Here is a 21,272-nt window from a genome sequence, read left to right as displayed (position 1 = left end):
GCTCCTCGCTCGTCTGGCCAGCAGGCCTGCCTCCGTCCAAATGAGGCGGGCCCGCCCCTACCCTGCCCAACCCACAGGATCCTAGGGCCTGATTGGTCTAGGCACCTAAAGCCACTCCCGCTATAGGAGGGGCCTTAGGTGCTTGGGCCAATCAGGCCCTAGGATCCTGTGGGTTAGGCAGGGGAGGGGAGGGGCGGGCCCGCCTCATTTGGACGGAGGCAGGCCTGCTGGCCAGACGAGCGAGGAGCTGTCCGGTCCAACTTGAAAAGTAAGACTAAGGGGGTTCCGGGGTGGGAGGGTTCGTTGGGGGGGGGGGGGTCCAGCAGGAGGGGTTGGGTACCCTCCTGCCGGCGATCTTAGGGGAGGCCATTGGGAGGCAGGGGAGGGGAGGGGAGGGGCGGGCCCGCCTCACTTGGACGGAGGCAGGCCTGCTGGCCAGACGAGCGAGGAGCTGTCCGGTCCAACTTGAAAAGTAAGACTAAGGGGGTTCCGGGGTGGGAGGGTTCGTTGGGGGGGGGTCCAGCAGGAGGGGTTGGGTACCCTCCTGCCGGCGATCTTAGGGGAGGCCATTGGGAGGACCGGCAGGAGGGGTTGGGTACCCTTCTGCTGCGATTGGCAGGAAGGGTTGAAATGACAAATGAGGAGCACGGTGAAATAGCGGTTCCTAGAAGGGGGTACATTGGCCCGCGGGGACAAACCTGTTCACCGTTTCCGCGGTCGGTGAATGGCCTTGTCCCCGTCACCGCAGCGACTGCTAGTTTTCTTCCCCATTTTCGGCGGTGACCCGCGGCTTAAATGCGGTGGCCGCGGGTAAACCGTCACCGTGTCATTCTCTAGCAGACACCTCTCCAGCCTGGGAGTTGGATATCTGCCTCGGAGGACATGAAGCAGCTGACCAGTGGGGAAATAGTGCTGTGGAGCCCCAGAGAAGCAATGGAGGTTGTGGAATTAGAGAGTTCAACCCCCATTGAAGCCAGACCAACGGTGCCCGAGACAGATAAGGGTGAGATCCTTTCCTTTCCATGTGAGCAGTTTGGAGAGATAAGTAAGCCTGCAAATGTTAGCATGGATGATCTATGGAAGGCTATTTCCACTATGTACTCCAACCTTAGAAAAGTTGTATCTATGGTTCGTTCATATTGTGCCCATATTAGCTCCCAGGTGAAAGTGCAAGGAGATACAATAAAAGAACAAAGTGAGATTATTAAAAAGCATGAAGAGCAACTCTCTCAAATAAAATCTTTGGAGTCAGAAAAGATTAAAGAAAGATCTTTAATTCAAAGGAAATTGGAATTTTTAGAGAATAAACAAAGAAGAAATAATTTGAGGCTATTAAATTTTCCAAATCTCCAACAATTTCTCCTTTGGAAATGGTGCAGAAATATTTACAAGAGATATTGTTAATAACTGTGGAAAATTTACCACCTAGAACTAGAGTCCAAAGCATTTCAGTGGGTTTGAAGAAATCATCTGTCTCTACCCCCAAAAGGAGAAAAGGAAGAACAAGGGAATAAATTAGACCTCACAAATTTTTGGAGAGTCCTCTAGAAGTAATCACTGAAAGATCTACTCTAATTGTATCATTTGCCTTGGAGTTTGATAGACTTACTCCCTCTTTTACTAAGGTGCGCTAACCGATTAATGCGTGCTAACTGAATTAGAGCACGCTAAATGCTAATGTGTCCATAGACTAAGATGCACGCGTTAGCGTTTTGAGCACGCTAATCGGTTAACGCACCTTAATAAAAGAGGGGCTTAATCTTCCGTACTTATTTTCGACTTATGAATGAATCTTTCCTGGGTTCAACAGTGAGAATCTTTCAAGATCATTCTAAAGAGACACAAAAAAAGAGAAAGGATTTTCTCTGTTATAGAACAAGGACATTAGCCCTTGGTGCATCTTTTTTGTTGAAATTTCCTGCTAAATGTAATGTTTCTATTGATGGGAAGAATTTTCTATTTTTTGAACCAAAGCAATTATCTGAATTTATAATCGCTAGAGAAGGGGGAGGGGTTGTTATAGGTTTGACATCTCCTTCCGTATCTTAAATGAACCGGCTGTCTGGATTATAGATTTGAGTACTCTACTCCGCTTAATTTTTTATTTTCTTGTATTATTATCTTAAGTTTTTACTTAATTTTCTTTGTTCTTGGATCAAAACTGTGGACTAAATAATATTGTTGTTTTTTTCCCTTTTCTTTTACTGTAGTTAATCATTGTGATTAAAATGTTAATTTCCAATCCTTATGCAAGTTGATACTTGTTTATGATACTAAAAACTTGAATAAAGAAATATATATAAAAAAAAAGAAAGTAAACTTGTGAAAACACAAAGCATAAAAATCAATTTTAATAAAAACCTAACACATACCGGTAATTCCAATCACGCATGGTAATGCATTATATCACAATTACTTTCCTCCTGATTTTCCTTAACAGAGTCATCTAAACTGAAGTGTAAAATGCTTTGTGAGAAAATCCAAAACGTATGTACAGTAGAAGAGGGTTCTTTTCTGGTTATCTTGACAGCAAATTATTCTTGACGAGCACGTACTAATTAAGTGCTCCATATAAAACCAAAATGAAAACAATAGCAATTTGCTAGTTGAAATTAACTGAAATATATTCTTGCATGTTCCTGCATTAAACTTCTGCACCCACTTAACCCAGATGCCTAGCACATCTCATCCTCAAAGAGAGGGAACATAAAAAGAGCAATTAGGCGATTTTCCTTTGTAAAACATCCATTTTTTAGAATTCACAAATCTCATTGTCAAACATAGGGCTCCTTTTATTAAGTGACTTTTCATCACGCAGTAACCCCCACGCTGGCCTAAAAACTACCGCCTGCTCAAGGGCAGGCGGTAGTGGCTAGCACGGCCAGCGGTTTGACGTGCAGTATTACGCGCGTTAAACTGTTAGCGCGCTTTTGTAAAAGGAGCCCATAGACTCATTTACTATCCTGCGTCAATGAGTTAATATGTGCTAATCTTATTTCATAGACATTAAATTACGCAAGCCCCCATTTTCTCAATTCATAACAAATTCATCCATTCATTTGGCCTGTCCTCTCAAAGGAGCTCAGAACAGGTTACAAATCAGGTACTCAAGCATTTTCCCTATCTGGGGCAGTGGAGGATTAAGTGACATGCTCAGGGTCACAAGAAACAGCATGAGGTTTGAGCCCACAACCTCAGGTTGCCAAGGCTGTAGCTCTAGCCACTATGCCACATTTTCCTCCTGTGGAAAGTACAGGGATTCTCAAGAGAGACAGGGTGTTAGTTTTGTTTCTATCCACAGAAGATCCTGGGATATTGCTGAAACATCTTATAAAATGTGTTATCACACTGCTGTTCTGTGCAATGCTAAACGAACAGCTATAACGTTGCATGAAAGATTATACTTGATTGTTCTCAGTCACACAGCCACTCCTTTAGATTTTAGAATAAACAGGAATTCTATAAAGGGTGATTAAAATTGTGTGCTCAAATTTGGGCATTCGCCCAATTTGTGCATGCAGTTTGAATATCGAGCCTGCTAGCCTCAATAAGAACATAAGAACATAAGAACATAAGAAGTTGCCTCCGCTGAGGCAGACCAGAGGTCCATCTCGCCCAGCGGTCCGCTCCCGCGGCGGCCCATCAGGCCCATTGCCTGAGCAATGGTCCCAGACTATCCCTATAACCTACCGCTACTCTTATCTGTACCCTTCAATTCCTTTATCCTCTAGGAACCTATCCAAACCTTCTTTGAATCCTTGTAACGTGCTCCAGCCTATCACAGCCTCCGGAAGCGCGTTCCATGTGTCCACCACCCTCTGGGTGAAAAAGAACTTTCTGGCATTTGATTTAAACCTGTCCCCTTTTAATTTTTCCGAGTGCCCCCTTGTACTTGTGGTTCCCCGTAATCTGAAAAATCTGTCCCTGTCTACCTTTTCTATACCCTTCAGGATCTTGAAGGTTTCTATCATGTCTCCTCTAAGTCTCCGCTTTTCCAGGGAGAACAGCCCCAGCTTTTTCAGTCTGTCAGTATATGAGAGGTTTTCCATACCTCTTATTAGTTTAGTTGCTCTTCTCTGGACTCCCTCAAGTACCGCCATGTCCTTTTTGAGGTACGGCGACCAATATTGGACACAGTACTCCAGATGCGGTCGCACCATTGCACGATACAGTGGCAGGATGACCTCCTTTGTCCTGGTCGTGATACCCTTCTTAATGATACCCAACATTTTGTTTGCTTTTCTTGAGGCTGTGGCGCACTGTGCCGACGCCTTTAAAGACGTGTCCACCATCACTCCCAGGTCTCTTTCAGTATTAATCAATTATTGGCACTTACAGGGAAATTCTATAACCGATGCCCAAGTTAATTAAAAAGAAAGCCGTCAGAAATGGCAAAAATGGCAGCGCTTTAGCACCTACTGACACCTAAATAAAAGGCAGCTGGCATCATGGCTAGGTAGCCGCTTTAGGCCACGGAATGTCAAAGTAGGCGTGGCCAACGCCGGAAGTGGCGTTAAGTGAGCTAAAGCAGCTATCCAGCCATGATTCACGACAAGATAGGTAGATGAAATAGGCAGAAAACCCTGGCCTACATTTCAGCCACCTATCTATGCTGCCACGGGATCCTAAAGTCAGGCCACAGCAGCCATAAGCAGATCATGGCAGGGGAAATTATCCATGATCAGTTGAGTCGGCAGTACTTCCCGAAGCCGCAACTTCGGGAAATCCTGCCAGCTCAAGTTTTCAAGTTTTATTTAAAATTTGATGTCTTAATTTCAAAGCTTATTACAAATCTAAAATTGGGGGAACAGTACTGACATGGACGAAATTTAGACAGACTTATAAATGACTGTTACAAAAGGAGGAGGGGAGCAACTACAAATAGTATAGCAAAGAAAGAATAAATAAGGATAAACACAACGGGGCAGGTTTGAGAGCCTCTGAAAAGGGGCTTGATCATTGAGGGTAGAAATGATATGAGCGAAAAAATGCTCATATTCAATGAAGTTAAGTCTCAAAGGCAGCCCTATATAAAAAACTTTTTAGGGAGTCTTTGAATTTATCCAATACTCTTTCATTAGGTAGATAGATCGGAGGGGGGGAAATACCCCTGCCGCAATCAGCTGAGCAGCTTCAGCAAAGGACACCTCCCCCCCCAACAACCACAATAGGCAGGAGGGATGCCCACTTCCTCCTGCCTGCAGGCCCCCCTGAACTCATGACCCGTCCCAACTGCCAATACCCCCCGACCCCCCCTTAGAGGGTGTCAGGATGGGGGGGGTTCAGTAGTATCAGTGGTTGGGGTGGGGCATGAGCTCAGGGTGAGAGCCTGCACGCAGGAGAGAGTGAGCATCCTTCCTGCCTATCGCGGTTGTGGGGGTGTACTTAGGGGGTTACAGCAAGAGGGAGTGGGCATCCCTCCTGCCTATCGCGGTTGGGGGGTCCCCTGCCACAGCTTCTCAGCTAATCGCAGCAGGGGTATCCCCCCCCCAATCAGCTGAGCTGGCAGGACTCCCCAAAGCCGTGGTGATCAGACGCATGCCCACAAGCAATCCCATGGATCGCTGTAGAGCGATTGAGACGCATGTTCAGGAAGCATTTCAACTTCATGAGCCCCGCTCCCGTTCTGCGTTTAGGCAGGGACCCGGGGAAGCCCCGCCCACTCTCTATAATGTCCACCCAATCAGTGCTACAGGGGGAATGTTGCCAAGTGGAATGCACTTCATTATATGCTAACAGTTATTTGATTAACATCTTCAGGGTTTTGCTAGTTAAAAATTGCTTGCCAGACAACTCAAATTACTGTTGTTTTAGGACTTTCGCTTTGCAGCCAGACTATGGAACAGAACACGCTTTAAACCCACTGGTTAAAACCGCAGAGAGGCAGGGCGGCAGAGAGCAGGACGCTTTTTGCACAAGGGAGATGTTTTATTTTGATGGTTTCAGGGCTGGGATTTCAGGGCGGCAGAGAGCAGGACAGTCGGCAAGGATGTGAGCGACTGGTCCTCAGCAGTCGCTTCTTTTTGGATCAGCCAGTCCAATCGATGTTCCCTCTTCTGTTTAGAGTATCGCTGCCTTCCTACTTTGCATGCCATTTCCCCTCATTTGCATGTGTGGATCGGATCGGGCAGAAGGTTAGTGAATCAGGTCGGGATTGGAAAAGGCTTGCAAACTGGTCAGGACACGATTGGTGAGCTTAGTGAATCTAGCCTTTAGACCAGAGTTCAGTTGGTGTAACCCAGTGCCAAGTGCTATTCTATAAACAGCATCCAACTCAAAGTGCCATTTATAGAACAGCACTGCGCTCATATATCAGCGCTCATTTTTTTCAGGAGACAAATTTGCTAGAATAGATGTGTGTCTTTCTTTCTTTCTCTCTCTCTCCTAGGCCGCTTTTTCTTTGTCTGTCTTTCTTTCTGTCTCTCTCTCTCCTTGGCCGCTGTCTGTTGTCTTTTTTTGCTGTCTGTCTCCTTGGCCGTTGTCTGTCTGTCTTTTTTTTCTGTGTCTTTTTTTCTGTGTCTTTTTTCTCTCCTTGTCCGCCGTCTGTTTTTTTTTTTTCTTTCAATCTCTCTCCCTGTCAATTATCGTGCCCCATCCTACCTTTTTTTTTAACCACGCATTGTGTTGGGAAGGACAACCGGCACACAGTAACCGCTGCTGGATTAGGTTAAACCGCCACTCGAAGCAAATCGTCATGCGCGCACACGCCGAACGCGCATGCGCCGCACGCTTTACAATTTCTCTGCCGGCCACGGAGCTACGGACGCATGGAGCCACGGAGATTGAAGTGCGCATGCGTGCTAAGAGTATTATTATATAGGATTCCCAAAGGATAAGTGCCTGTTAATATGATTTTTATGGTCATAGGGCAATTTCTCCAAATAGTATTGCGCATAGTTAATTCATAAGAGTAACAAAATAATGAACACAGCTTTACAATTCTTACTTGAATGTCAATCCACAATTGTTACACTAGAGATCCATTACAAAAATGGTGAAGAAAAAAGCCTCAAACTTAAGTCACAGCCAGCACATAGAATGTATTCAAAAGCCGTCATCAATTCTATCATCAGCACAAAAAAATTCAACCTGTTTACACATCATGAATTGGTCTCTAAGTGAAACAACTTGCTTCTGTGCACTACAAAAATACTTTTCTTGTCTTTCATGGAACAAGCACAATTCACATAGCCATTTTCACAGGGCAGCACATCTGCAGGAAATATCCAAAGTTCCAATGCAAATCCTGACAAGGGCCTTCTTTTGCCAACTTAATTGGCTGCTTCGGGGTATATAAATTGAAAGTTATGGTATTACAAATAACATGGCCACCAAAAGTCCAACAGGACGAGATCCCACAGGTACCAAACAGCAAAGAAGACAGTGGGAACGGACAATGAGCATTCCACAAGAGCCAGTGAGATGAAGAAAAGTCTTATTTCAAACTGGGATGTACAGTAACATGGACTCGACACAGTACTGTGTCTCAGCGAACATAAGCGCTTACATCAGGGGTCACAAAGGAGTTTTTATCTGTGGATTCAAATATTACAGTGACCCCTGATGCAGGCGCTTATGTTCACCGAAACACAGTACTATGTCGGGTCCATGTTACTGTACATCCCAGAAATAAACAAGATTTTTCTTCATCTCACTGGCTCTTGTGGAGGGCTCACTGTCCGTTCCCACTGTCTTCATTGCGAATAACATAACAGGAATGAACCTCACTCCAAAGTCAGGGTACGTTGAGTATGATCTGAGTCTCTCAAATTTACTGCTTGCATTGTGCCAAAAAGAGCTTTTTTCTGGAGTTCATAAGATGTAATATGTATGTAATATCTGTGTAGATACTTTGGCTGTTATGCAGTATATCAAACTCGAATAAAAATTTGGGTTAAAGCCTTATACTTACAGTAATCTCTTAAGCCGGAATGATGTACTCACTTCGTTCCTTCACTTGGTCGGTGTCAGCTGCTAACAAAAGGATGAACTTCAGTGTGCTCTGTAGAGACAAAACATGGCAAAGCATATTAAAACTAAGATATTTTAGGAAACAAAAATAAAATTGAATGTTAACTATTCCTCCGCACTGTCGTGAAGAATGACCTATCTAAAGGTAGGGAGGTTGCAGCAGTGGTCAGAAAAGAAGAACAAAAGGAAGGACAACTTAAAAGTTTCTCTTAAATACATACTGGATCATTACCCCAGGTTCTTCAGAATTTAATTAAAATTTCATCTGCACATAAAGGGGGTCTTTTACTAAGGTGTGCTAGCCAATTTAGTGTGCTAAATGCTAACGCGCCCATTATATTTTATGGACACGTTAACATTTAGTGCACACTAAAATCAGCTAGTGTGCCTTAGTAAAAGAGCCCCCAAATCTTTGTGGTGTTTGGAGTGTTAATTAAAAAAATAACACGTTAAAATCTACTAAAACAATAGCGTGGTCCTAGAAAGGAAGTTCTTTCAAAAATGTTCTGAAGGCAGCTCACCAGGCACAGAAATTAGTCATTATTACAAGAGAATCCCAAAAAATCAATCTACATTACAAATAATTTTTTAATTATTAATATTATATACGGTAAAATTCTTAAAACGTCAATACAAGGACAGAAAACAAAACAGTAATCAACAGATCTAACAACAATAATCTAATTTCAGCCAGGGCAGGATTAACCAATAGGCCAAGTAGGCACATGCCTAGGGCCCGAAATGGTCACGGGGGCCCGATGAAGGAGAGCATCAACATTGTTTTTTCCAAACGGCGATGGGCCCCTACAGCATCGATTGGCAATGTGGGCCCCCCCCGATCAGCAATGCAGGCCCCACCCTGATTGGTAATGCGCCCCCCCCCCCATCGACGGAATGTAAGACAAGCAAGCAACGTGGGTAAAAAAGGCAATGGGAACTGTAATTGTTCAAGTGGTGCTGCTTGCCCAAAGCTTCCCTCTGATGCAGCTTCCTGTTTCCGCCTGGGCGCATGGTGGGGTGGGGCGGGGCAGGGGGGTCCAGTGTACTTGTGTGCCTAGGGGCCCTCGACGAATTAATCCTGCCCTGATTTCAGCAGGATAAAAAAGTACAAAACCATTGTCATAATCATGTATATATACAAGGAGCATGACTTCAGCTGATAAAAAATCATCAGCTCAAAACCGAATGTTCAATATTCAACAGGCCATGCTGAAAAATATATCAATCATAGTCTGTAGAAACTGTCCAGGGCAGACTGTAAAAACCCATAAAAGTCCAAGTGATCTCAATCCCAATTCATGAACCAGTGATCAATAAAGTGCAGGTGCAAGTGCTTTCATGAAGTAGATAGATCCAAGTGCAAGCAAATCATTCAGTACAGGTTCAACTCCCTCAACACGAGTTGTGTTTCGACAATCTCTTTCTCAAGAGGAAGAAAGAGGAAGAACAACACGGGAGAAGAGAGGAAACTGGATTAGCCTTGAGCAGCTACAAGTATCGCCAAATAGCAGGAAAGTGAGTCAACCACATCATACTCAAGCTGATTGGAAAGATCCTGGTTGCTCTTTTAATATATTATTGTCTATTTCTATTGTAAATTATTGTGTTTGCTCCATATTTTTGGATCATAATATTGAAACACATACAACAATTTCAAAGCCCATTCTGAATATTCTCTTAGAAAGATGGGGAAAAAAATAAATAAATGAAAAAAGTGAACTTTTCCAGAGTGTTCTGATACTGTCTAAAGCAGCGGTCTCATTTTGGATTTGTAGGTACGTGGAGAGCCGCAGAAAAAATAGTTAATGTCTTATTAAAGAAATGATAGCTTTGCATGAGGTAAAACTTGTTATAGTTTATAAGTCTTTCCTTAATTGCTTCTGATAATTTCAGCTATACACAGCTGAAAGCAGTGCAACATGCAGAAAGTGAAGTTTAGATAGTTTTTCACTTTCTGCATGTTGCACTGCTTTCAGCTGTGTATAGCTGAAATTATCAGAAGCAATTAAGGAAAGACTTAAACACTGTAAAGAGTTTTTACCTCATGCAAAATTGTGATATAGATTCTAATCTAAAGTTTCAACTGCAAGAGACAAGATTTTGGTGTAGTCCTCTAGGCCTTTTTGTAGAGGGGAGAATCAAAATCCGTCTTGTGCCCGAAATGTCCAGTGGTTGCGCTCTCAACCACTTTCAGCTCTCACCTCCTCCAGCAACAGACGCAACCGCCATCTTATATCAAGCAGTCACTGCCAGGAGAGGTGCCAAATTTTATGAGCGTTCACGAGATTACGTACACATGCACAAGCTGCACTGCCTCCAATGGTTACCTTATGTTCTGGAACGTTGCCCGCCTCACTGCTGTAACCTCATGCAAGCTCTTTCCTGTGTCTGTATGCGATTGCCCTCTCCATTCCACCTCACAATCGCATACAGAAGCAGGAAAGCACTTGCGTGAGGTTACAACAGTGAAGTGGGCAACGTTCCAGAACAATGGTAACATACCGAGGGCCTCAAAATAGTACCTGGCAGGCCGCATGTGGCCCCAGGTCCACGAGTTTGAGACCACTGGTCTAAAGGCTTTTACTATACATGCACAGGAAATTCCACACTGCTACAGTCCCACAGCTCCCTTCAGTTATAATATTACAGTTTTGATTTGGGTCTAGAAAAGGTTAAGTAAGATGGGTTTGTGTGAATGGTGAACTGCTGTCTACAGAGAGCATGCCACATATACTCGAATATAAACCAAGATTTTGGGACCAAAACACTGGCCCAAAAATGGGGGTCTCAGTTTATATTCAAGTCCTCTGGTCTGCGCCAACCTTCCGCCCCCACCTGCACCTGTTGAAGGTCGACTGGGGGTTTGCCTGAAGCCCTGGTGGCCCAGCGATGAGCCAGGACAGGAGTGATCCTTCCCACATCCTGTTCCGGCCAGCTCTAAACCACCTTGCCTCCCACCTGCCTCCCTGACCCCTGCAGACCTTACCTTTAAAAGCCCTGGTGGTCGAACAGTGAAGCTGGACACGAGCCACGAAGCTAGTAAAAGGTATGGAGAACTTGAGCTACCAGGAACGCCTCGGAAAACTGGGGTTGTTCACCCTTGAGAAGAGAAGACTGCGAGGGGATATGATAGAGACTTTTAAAATACTAAAAGAATTCAACAAAATAGAGCAAGTCATCGTTATTCACGTTGTCAAATGTGTCTCGGACAAGAGGACATGGTCTGAAACTCAGGGGCAGCAGGCCCAGGACAAATGTCAGATGTTCTGCTTCACACAGCGAGTGGTGGATGCTTGGAATGCTCTTCCGGAGGAGGTTGCGACAGAGACCACCATTCTAGGTTTCAAGGGCAAGTTGGATGCGCACTTTCATGCGAATCACATTGAGGGATACGGGTAAACATGGTAATCATCAGGAAACACCTAGCTTAGCCTCCGCGTGTGCGGGTCACCGGACTAGATGGACCTAAGGTCTGATCCAGTGAAGGCATTTCTTATGTTCTTATGTCCTACGCTCCTGCCTCGTTACGAGCCGCGATCAAAAATGTCTTCTGCAAGTTTCCACTGTTGACAATAAAAATGCCTAATACAGTTTCAAAAAAGGGGCCTTGGTTCCATGTGAAATGCAGATTATACAGTAATATTTTTAATATGGAAACATGAATTTTGGGTTGTACTGGGAGGCGTTTTCCAGAGTACGAGAAAAACAAGTTTTAAAGGTTTTGGTGGAATTAACACCTAAATCTTGTGTTTTAGATATTTGTCCTGCTGTTTTACTGCCATGAGTTCCAGCTGAGATTTTATATTGATTGAATAGCTGTTAATTAAGGGTTAACAGAAGGGGTATATCCTGTTCAACTTATTGATATTATACTTACACCAATACCAAAAGAATCAGATGTTGATTTAAGCAAAGTTGAATTCTATTATCCAGTGGCCAGTATTCCATGGCAGGTTAAACTGCTAGAATTTGTGGTATAGCAACAATTTTCTGATTATATAGTTTCCAAAGGTTGTTTACATACAACCCAGCATGGTTTCTGCCCACTCCACAGCATGGAAACCTTATTGTTAATTTTGGTCTCGGAAATTAGAAAAATTATGAGTTTTGATAAACGAACATTGCTGCTTTAATTTGATATTATCTTTAGCATTTGATTCGATAGATCATAATGTAATGGTGAGTAAGTTGAGTGCTGTGGGAGTGGATGGTAAGGTGCCGAGTCGGTTTTTCGAATTCTTGACTAAAAGAAGATATTGTGTAAAAAGAGTTAATTCAAATTCCGATTTTTGGTTGGCAGATCGTGGGGTTCCACAAAGCTCACCAATTTTGCCTTTACTTTTTAACTTGTATATGAGCCCTTTGGGGAATGGCTGACTAACATAAGAACATAAGAACATAAGCAGTGCCTCCGCCGGGTCAGACCATAGGTCCATCCTGCCCAGCAGTCCGCTCCCGCGGCGGCCCCAAACAGGTCACGACCTGTCCAAATCACCAGAAGGGGCCCCCATGCCACCTTGGTTTCCTATTGAGTCCTATCTTCCCATCAAAGTCCTAGCCCTCCGGTCTTGCACATGCACGACCTGGTCGGGTTTCTATACTTATTTTCTGGTTAGCTTTCTCAGTATCCCACGATCCCTTAGGAATCCGTCCAGTCTCTGTTTGAATCCTTGTACCGTACTCTGCCCAATCACGTCCTCCGGTAGCGCATTCCAAGTGTCCACGACCCTTTGGGTGAAAAAAAACTTCCTTGCATTCGTTTTGAACCTATCTCCCTTCAGTTTCTCTGAATGCCCCCTCGTACCTGTTGTCCCCTTCAGCCTGAAGAATCTGTCCCTATCCACCCTCTCTATGCCCCTCATGATCTTGAAGGTCTCTATCATATCACCCCTGAGCCTCCTTTTTTCCAGAGAGAAGAGCCCCAGCCTATCCAACCTCTCGGCATATGGGCAGTGTTCCAGCCCTCTTACCAGTTTCGTTGCTCTCCTTTGGACTCTCTCGAGTACCGCCATGTCCTTCTTGAGGTACGGCGACCAATATTGAACGCTTAGGAATATTTGTCTTATTATATATTGAAGATATTTTTATTGCAAGTCCAGCTTTAGACAATTTTGAGGAGGCTTTTAGATTTATTCAGAATACAATAACATTAGTTGATAACAATTGTTAATTTTTTAATATTGAATAAACAGAAAACCAAGAAGGTTTTATAGGTAAAATAATAGTATTGTCTACTGGCAAGATACTTATACTTGAGGAGTAATCTAGAGTTTTGGGTATTATACAGGATTGTGGTTTGACGTTTGAGAACAAAGATAAAGAACTGAGTAAGAGGGGGATTTCCCCCCGATTATGCCAACTATGCACAATACATTTCGACCTTTTCACTAATAGCTTTCAAACAATAATTAGGGCAATTATTTTACTTCAGTTAGTCAGTGGTTCTCAACTCTGTCCTGGGGACCCCCCCCCCCCCCAGCCAGTCGGGTTTTCAAGATATCCCTAATGAATATGCATGAGAGAGATTTGCATATAATGGAAGTGGCAGGTATGCAAATCTCTCTCATACATATTCATTAGGGATATCTTGAAAACCTGACTGGCTGGGGGTTTCCCAGGACTGGGTTGAGAATCAATGAGTTAGATTATTGTAATTCATTGCACTGTGGTATTACACTGACATTGAAATATAGGTTGCAATTGCTTCTGAACACAAGGGTGCGTCTGATATTCAATTATGATCGGGTGACTCCATTTTTAAATCAATTGTATTGGCTGATGGTTGAGAAAAGAATACATTTTAAAGTGGTTACATTGATATATAAAATGTTATATGGCATGGGACCTAAAGGCTTATTACAATATTTATCCTTTCCAGTAAGCAGGATAAATTTGTTTCCAGCATTCTTTGAAGCTCAATTATTTAAGAAGTAAATATATTCATTTAAAGTCTTTGATGAATAAATCTTTTGAATATGTAGGAACCAAACTTTGGAATGATGTTCCTACTCAGTTAGGAAAAGTTTCTTATTATATCTTTTGAAAAATTTTAAAAACTCATTAAACTGATTTATTGTAAATTTGCTGAGAACTTTGATGCATTATTTTTAAATATTGTTATCCGCCTAGAATATGATAAGAGGATGTGCTGGAGAGGACATAAATGTGTTCTCGCCCAGGTTTACAGTCCTAACCTTTGCAATTGATCCTTTCAGCTTCTTTTTAAATTAATGTTTGTAATTCCCAAATGTCTATTCCCATTTTTTTGTATATCGCTTAGAATTTGATAAGCGATTTAATCAAATTTTAAATAAAACTTGAAACTAACCATTTTCCTCATTTTATCATAGTCACCCTTTTGAAAATTAAATGCCACTACAGTAGATTTCTTTTGTGACGTCACTCCAGAAATCATCTCAAATTTGATCACAATATGATCGCTGCTTCCCAGCAGACCAACACAGTTACCTCCTGTATTATGCCTTGCATTTCACTAAGGACCAAATCTAAAATAGCTCCTTCTCTTATCGGTTACTGGCCCAGTTGCTCCAAGAAGCAGTCATTTATGATGTCTAGCTATCTATATGCCGAATGATCGAATCACCAACTACAACAGCTGTCCTAACCCTTCCCTCCTGAGCAGAAGCCCCTGGAGACACATCTTCAGCGTGAGAGGATATTGCATCCCCTGGTGGTTAGGTCCTGGCTAGATGATTATTTCCTACTTCACCAGAATGCTACTCTCCTTTTAGGAGACCTTCCTCCCTTCAAGGCAGCACAGAGGCTGCCAGACTGTTAACCAAGGAAATATTTTCTTGTAATTTATGAATCCATTATTACAGATAAATTTAAGTCATGTACCCAGTGTACTTCAACATCTGTTACCATAGAAATTCAACTCAGAGGCAAGCAATCTTATCAACAGTCAAAACGTGCACAGGCCAATTAATAAACTCTTCCTACGCAACTATAATGTCAAATAGAGAGCTTATGCTTTATTAGCCATGTATGAAGATGTAAATTCCTACGCACAGGCAGCCTATTTTATTATTTACAATTATATTAACATGATAGAGGTAATCGCTGAATGGCATATTAAAGGATCAAAGGACATGGCCTTCCATATACCGTTTTTAATGTATAATTATAGAAAGCAAAATAAGCACGCAACCCTAATCAAGATACAGCAGTGCCCTGCCACACCACTATATTTAAACGGTCAGCACTTAGAACTCAGGCAAAAAATAAACGGAGTAACATTTTTTGTTAACGATAAAGCATATGGAGAAGGATAAATGAGATTTCAGCACATCAAATCTAGCATGTTTATTTATTGCAGTAGTTTGCATTCTGTATTGTAATCTGTGAGAAAAAAAAAACCCCAACAGTTGCACTATCATTTTAGATGTCTGCTATGATTAATGGGTGTACTATGCTGACTACCTTACCTAAAATATTTTATTGCCTTGCAAAGTCACCTCTATATACTAGTAAATATAAAACCTGGTCACTGTTTCTGGAGCTGTGAATAACTGTGCAGTGCACTCCAATTCAGAGAGCAATTTTCTAAGGCAAATAAAGAGCAGCCCACAATCCCTGCCTGTGGTAAATGTACCAGCTAAAATCATGTTTACAGAGACACACTTTACATTGTCATCAACGATGCCAGCATCCTTCCAAAGTTCTAATCTACATCTCATTGACTGCTAATGTACACTAATGAAGTGCTTTGAAGTTTGCCAACCCATCTGTGATTTTATTTCACAAAGAGCTGCAAAGAGTGCCAACCACCACTGGATTAAAGCCACATATTGTGTTATACTGGAAATGAGGCAGCAGCAGTACAGATCAGAGGGGAGAAGAGATGAGATAGCAGAGATTGCTAGAGCTGCTCACTTAGCTAATCTCAGTTCTAACAAAGTCAGGCCAGGCCTGCAGTTCCAGTTTCTTTCTTTAAATACCAACTGCTGTGTACATCCCAGCATTGATGTACATGGAAAGGGTGATGAATGCATGGTAGAGATGGTGAAGATGAAAAATATATCTGAATTCAAAAAAGCTAAGTACATTGGCTCTCTAAGGGAGAGGAAGGGATAGGTAGATGGCATGGATAGGCAGACTGCATAGGCCATATGGTCTTTATCTGCCTTTATTATTCTATAGAAGTTAATCTCTAAACCTTATGGGGCTCATAATCGAAACGGAAATATGTCTAAAAACCAGCCTAAACCCTTGGACGATCAGTGAGAAAAGTCGTCCAAGTGCCAATAATCGAACCGGGTTTTTTAGACGTATCTAAAAACGACTTAGTCCTTCCTAGTGCTGCAGTACGCCCAGAGCTAAAAGGGGCATTTCAGGAGAAGTGGCGAGGGCAGGATTTAGGCGGGATGTGGGCTGTCCTAGACTTATTTGTACTGCATGTATAACCGAAAGTTTAACAACACTGCCTAGATGGAACTTTGACGTTGTGACTTAGGCCATCTAAAACCAGGTCTAAGTCACAAGAAGGTATCCAAAGTGACCAGATAACCACTGCAGGGGAAAAGTACAGACCGCTATACACTCCCCCAGTGATCACTGACCCCCCCCCCCCCCCCGCCATAAAAATCATAATAAAAACGTCACATATCTGACTCCAGAACATCAGCACCTGGCAGCCTGACATAGGAAAGTCTAGTAGAGCTGCCCAGAGGTGGCTTAAGTGATCTGAGGGGTGGGCTAGTGAACCATGGAGAGGAGGACCCAGGCCCATAAGCCACTCTAACCACTGCAAGCATGGTGAAACATGTGCACCCCCCCAAAACCCTTATGTACTGCCATATAAATGGCACCTGCAGCCATAAGGGCTATTGGGGTGGTAGACAGGTGGGTCTAGTAGGTTCTGGGGGGTGTTTGGGGGGGCTCACCATGCCCTATAAGGTTGTTGTGCTGAGATGTGTATGTGGCACCCTTTTTGTGAAGTTCACAGCAGTGCCCTGTAAGATACCCCACTACTCTGGTGCAATGTTTGGGTGTCCAGTCCATCACTTTGCTGACCCCACTCCCGTCCAAAAGGTTTTGTTCTGGGCGTTTTTGACTTGGACAAATTTTGGGATGAGAATGGAGTTTAACGATAGACAACTTAGCAGTCTGGACAATGAAACGGCTGGTCGTCCAACTAGACAATTTTTTTTTTTTTTTAAATTGGGGGACGTATTTTTCAGGAATGGACATTTTACTTAGTCAACTTTGGGTGACTAGCGACTTAGACATTTCTTTTGATTATGCCCCTCTCTCTATATATATATTCATATATATATATAGTATACTGTATACACACACACAGTATACTATATATATTCTAAAGCTCTATCCAGCCAATTTTCTCAACCGAGTCCATCCTTTTAACTGCTTCAAAATCAACCCTCTCTAATTAAATCCCATATATAGTATTTTCTTGGATGCTATGTTATATACAGTACAATCTCAATTATGCAATATAAAACAGGACAGACAGGCTGCTGGATGATCAAAAAGTCAGATAATACAGAAAAACATGGATGAGGAATAAAAGAAAGGTATAGTGAATGCATATTGCAAAAGAGGAATGTGCCCAAATATCTTACCCAGCACTGTTGTCTTAACTAAAAGACTCTACTGTATTATGGTTAACTAGATTGAAAAGAAACTCTAATTTCTGCATGCAAAAAAAGGTATTTGATTATAGGGAGAGGAATCCGTTAAAAAAAAAAATGGAGATGACAACACAAAGTCAACTTTGAGATTTGGGAATATTTCATTTAAAAAACCCACCTTTCCATACTCAAACAAACCTACGATCCCCAGCATCTCACTGATCTTCATTTTCATTTACCCAGTCTTCCCTTTCACATCCCCAATCCACCATTTCTATCTCTATATATATAGACTCCCTCTCTTCTACCATATGCATTATCTCTTTCCCCTGTTAGTATATCCCACTCACTTCCTTTACCATGCTGCTGCTGCTGCTGCTGCTGCTGCTGCTGCTGCTGCTACCACCGTCCCAGATCTGCAGCAAAACCAAAAGGCAAGTGAAGCACAGGGTTTAGAAGACTAGTGTATGCACTCAGCAAATGCCTCCAATGTAAGCTTCTGGACAGCAAACACTGAGAAGCTGGGCCTGGGCCCCTAGCCCTACTCTGCCCTTTCCTTTTAGGTTTAGCTGTTTCTTGGTTGCAGGTCCTTCTTCACTAACCTTAAACTTCACCAACTGCATGTGTCCTCCCACCCAAAAGCAAGGGAAAGCAGCAGAGGTACTTGCTGCCACCCAAGACAGTCGCCTTGCTGTGCCCAATTATAGACCAATTAATGACATACTTCTTAAACAAAGCTGGGGTTAAGATAGTGGACCAACATGTACTATGTGTGGCTTATTAACCAGGCCGATATTTTAAAAGTGAGGGAAAGGAGTATTTAAAATAAATTTTATCTAATCATTTAACTGGCGTTGGAATTTTGCATCAGCATATAACTTTTCTTGCATCAGAATAGTCCCCCCTCCCCCTTTACAAAACCGCAATAGCTTTTTTTTTAGCTAGAGAATGACACAGGAACAAATTTTTCACTGTCCTCGCGGGAAGTTATTTTCCCATCCCATCCCATCCCAGAGTTCTTTTCCTGTCCCTGCCTCATTCCTGCAAGCTCTGTCCTCATCTGCACAAGCCTCAATCACTTTAAAATCATGTCTTCGAGGCTTGTGCAGTTAAGGCAGAGCTTACAGGAATGGGGCAGGGGCAGGAAGTGACAAAACTTGCGGGGACGGAGCAGGGAAATTGAGTTCCTATGGGGATGGCACAAATTTGTCCCTGTCATTCTCTATTTTTCACGCAGGCCAGCGCACTGAATGCTTTGCGCTGCTCCCGACGCTCATAGGAACTCTATGAGTGTCAGAAACAGCGCAGAGCTTTCAGCGCGCCAGCCTCAGCTAAAAACTGCTATCACGATTTTGATTTCACCTACATGTGAGGACAGGGCCGCCATCAGAAATTTCTGGGCCCTTTACTGAGCAATCCTATTGGGCCCCACACGCACCCCTTCCCCCCCGACCCCCCCTTCTTCCATGGGCCGAATACACATATACTTTTCTCTGTCGCCGCACTCTTTGACCAAAAGATTTGTAAGCCTGCAACCACGTCAAGGTAGACTCTTTCAGCAGGGCCCTAACCTAACCTAAACTAAACTAATCTATACCTATCTATTCTAAACTAACATATGTCTAATACTGAACTAATAACAAACTAACAAACATGTGCATAATAAATAACTAATAAATAACAGTGCTAGTAGCTATAATTCACTTTTGAATGTAAAATCTCAGTTAAGGATTTCTTTTGACCTTTGTAGGCCAGAAGTAGATCACAATTGCACAATATTTTTTGTAACAAGTATTAAATGTGTTTTCATAAATACTGTAAGCTTAATAAATATATCAGAAAAAACTACACATCTGAGCGCATATCTGAACATACACATCTGTATGATCCCATCCTCCTCAGCTTGCGTATAGCTGCATCATGCATGTTAAAAATGTACAATATGTTGATATGTGCACCTTCCTTCTTTCCCATCCATCCTCCTCAGCCTGTCCCTACACATCCACAGCTGCATGTTAATGATGATGTATATGTTATGATGATAAATAAGTGCATATGAGCACATCATATGTGCACCTCTTCCTTCCCATCCTCCTCAGCATGTCACATACAGCATGTTACATTACACAGACTTTGTGGTGCACACTCATAACATCATTATATATTCATGAATCAATCTGATAATCATCACCACCAGGCTGTGTGTGTTATGGGATGGAGGAAGAAAGGTGCATGTTTAAATTGCGCGGGGACAGAAATCCCACCCGTCCCTGTGAGGACTCCCACCCGTCCCCGCGAGGAATCCCTCCGTCCCCACCCGTCCCCGCGAGGAATCCCCTCCGTCCCCGCCCATCCCTATAAACTACAGAAATAGTTATTTCATTTAATTATGCTACTGAATTAAAGGCTCTGGTAGAAACCCATTCCCCCCCATGGCTGCACCGGGGCGGACCGACCCCCCCCCCCCCCCCTTCGGTACACGACTGCCTTTTCCCTACCAGCCCTGCCGCAAGCAGCCGACCGGAAGTCTTCCCGATGTCAGCGCTGACGTCGGAGGAAGGGAGGGCTGCCCTGATGGCGGCCCTGTGTGAGGATATACTGCCTGCTTGACCTTGGATAACCTTGGAATAAATTGGGGACTCCTACATGTTAGGATACTGAGGGCGCCTAAGCATGCTTAAGTAATGCTAAGCGTGATTATATAATGGGTGCCTATGTTTTATAGAATCACTGCTGATATTGGCGCCTAATTTTAAGCGGTCTTTATTCAATCAGGGTCAAAATGTTTAACAATTGAGAGTGCCTCATTCACAGCCATATGCAAAGACTGAGGGAGCTTAAAAAAGAAGGCAGCTGAGAGGGGAAGCCTGCAAATGCTCAGAAAAAGATTCTGTCTTAGTGCTTTCATATGAACTCACTCTACTTTTGTGACTAATCATTCAGCTGATCAGTAACGCCTTGCTTAGATAGCACAGTTTTGTAGAAGTACAGATTTCAAAATATAAGGGCCTCTCCCACAGTTTAAGCCGTCTTACATATGACCTCATCACCCATATTCCATACTGCAAACATTAAGCATTAAGTTATAAGAAATGTATTCAAATTATACATTCAGGTTATGTTTGTGTTGTTGTTGTTTTTTTTTAATTAAAGTGAAACTAATGAAACCAAACTAATATTAAACTAAATTAAAAACATGTTTTCACAATATGAATAATTGAACCACAGAATGCAGAATGTCAAGTAAGGATATTTGTGCAAATCACTTGCTTTCCCTACTAGCCAAACAATGTGGTAATAAAGCTCAGCTTTCCTAAACCAGATCCAAGAATATGCATGAGAGACTTGAATATATTGGAGGTAGTGTATTTAAATTAATCTCATGTATATTCATCTAAATCAATCTCATGCATAATAGATATCCTGAAAACCTGACTGGCAAGGGGATATTCCAGGGCCAACTTTGGAAACACTACCCTAAAGACACTAAAGACCACTAAAAACACTAAAGACCAAATTCTATATAAAGTACCAGTGGCGGCTGCCATCTTAAAAACAGCCACAAATTGCGTGTTAATCACGTGATGCTATCGTTTATAGAACTGTGGCATCAGGAAAGGTAGGTACCAGAAATATAGGCCAGGATTTTCAAGGTCTACATTTCTGGTGCCTACCTTTCACCTGAAT

At 42.8% G+C, this 21,272-nt stretch overlaps 1 protein-coding gene across 6 annotated transcripts in view; it reads right to left on the bottom strand.

Moving 5' to 3' along the window:
• ADARB1 (adenosine deaminase RNA specific B1) overlaps positions 1–21,272 on the bottom strand; it is a 489,575-nt gene that overhangs the window by 396,394 nt on the left and 71,909 nt on the right. For 5 of the 6 annotated variants that reach the window (XM_033944607.1, XM_033944606.1, XM_033944605.1 and 2 more), the window contains exon 2: positions 7,913–8,002. The gene's annotated coding sequence lies outside the window, so the exon portion shown is untranslated. The remainder of the gene's footprint in view (positions 1–7,912; positions 8,003–21,272) is intronic. The other variant, XM_033944609.1, reaches the window with a different exon arrangement.

The sequence above is a fragment of the Geotrypetes seraphini genome, chromosome 5, assembly GCF_902459505.1.
Source record: "Geotrypetes seraphini chromosome 5, aGeoSer1.1, whole genome shotgun sequence".
NCBI classification, from domain to species: Eukaryota; Metazoa; Chordata; class Amphibia; order Gymnophiona; family Dermophiidae; genus Geotrypetes; species Geotrypetes seraphini.
The sequence above is the reverse complement of the archived record's forward strand: the minus strand, read 5'-3'. Positions and strand labels throughout refer to the sequence as shown.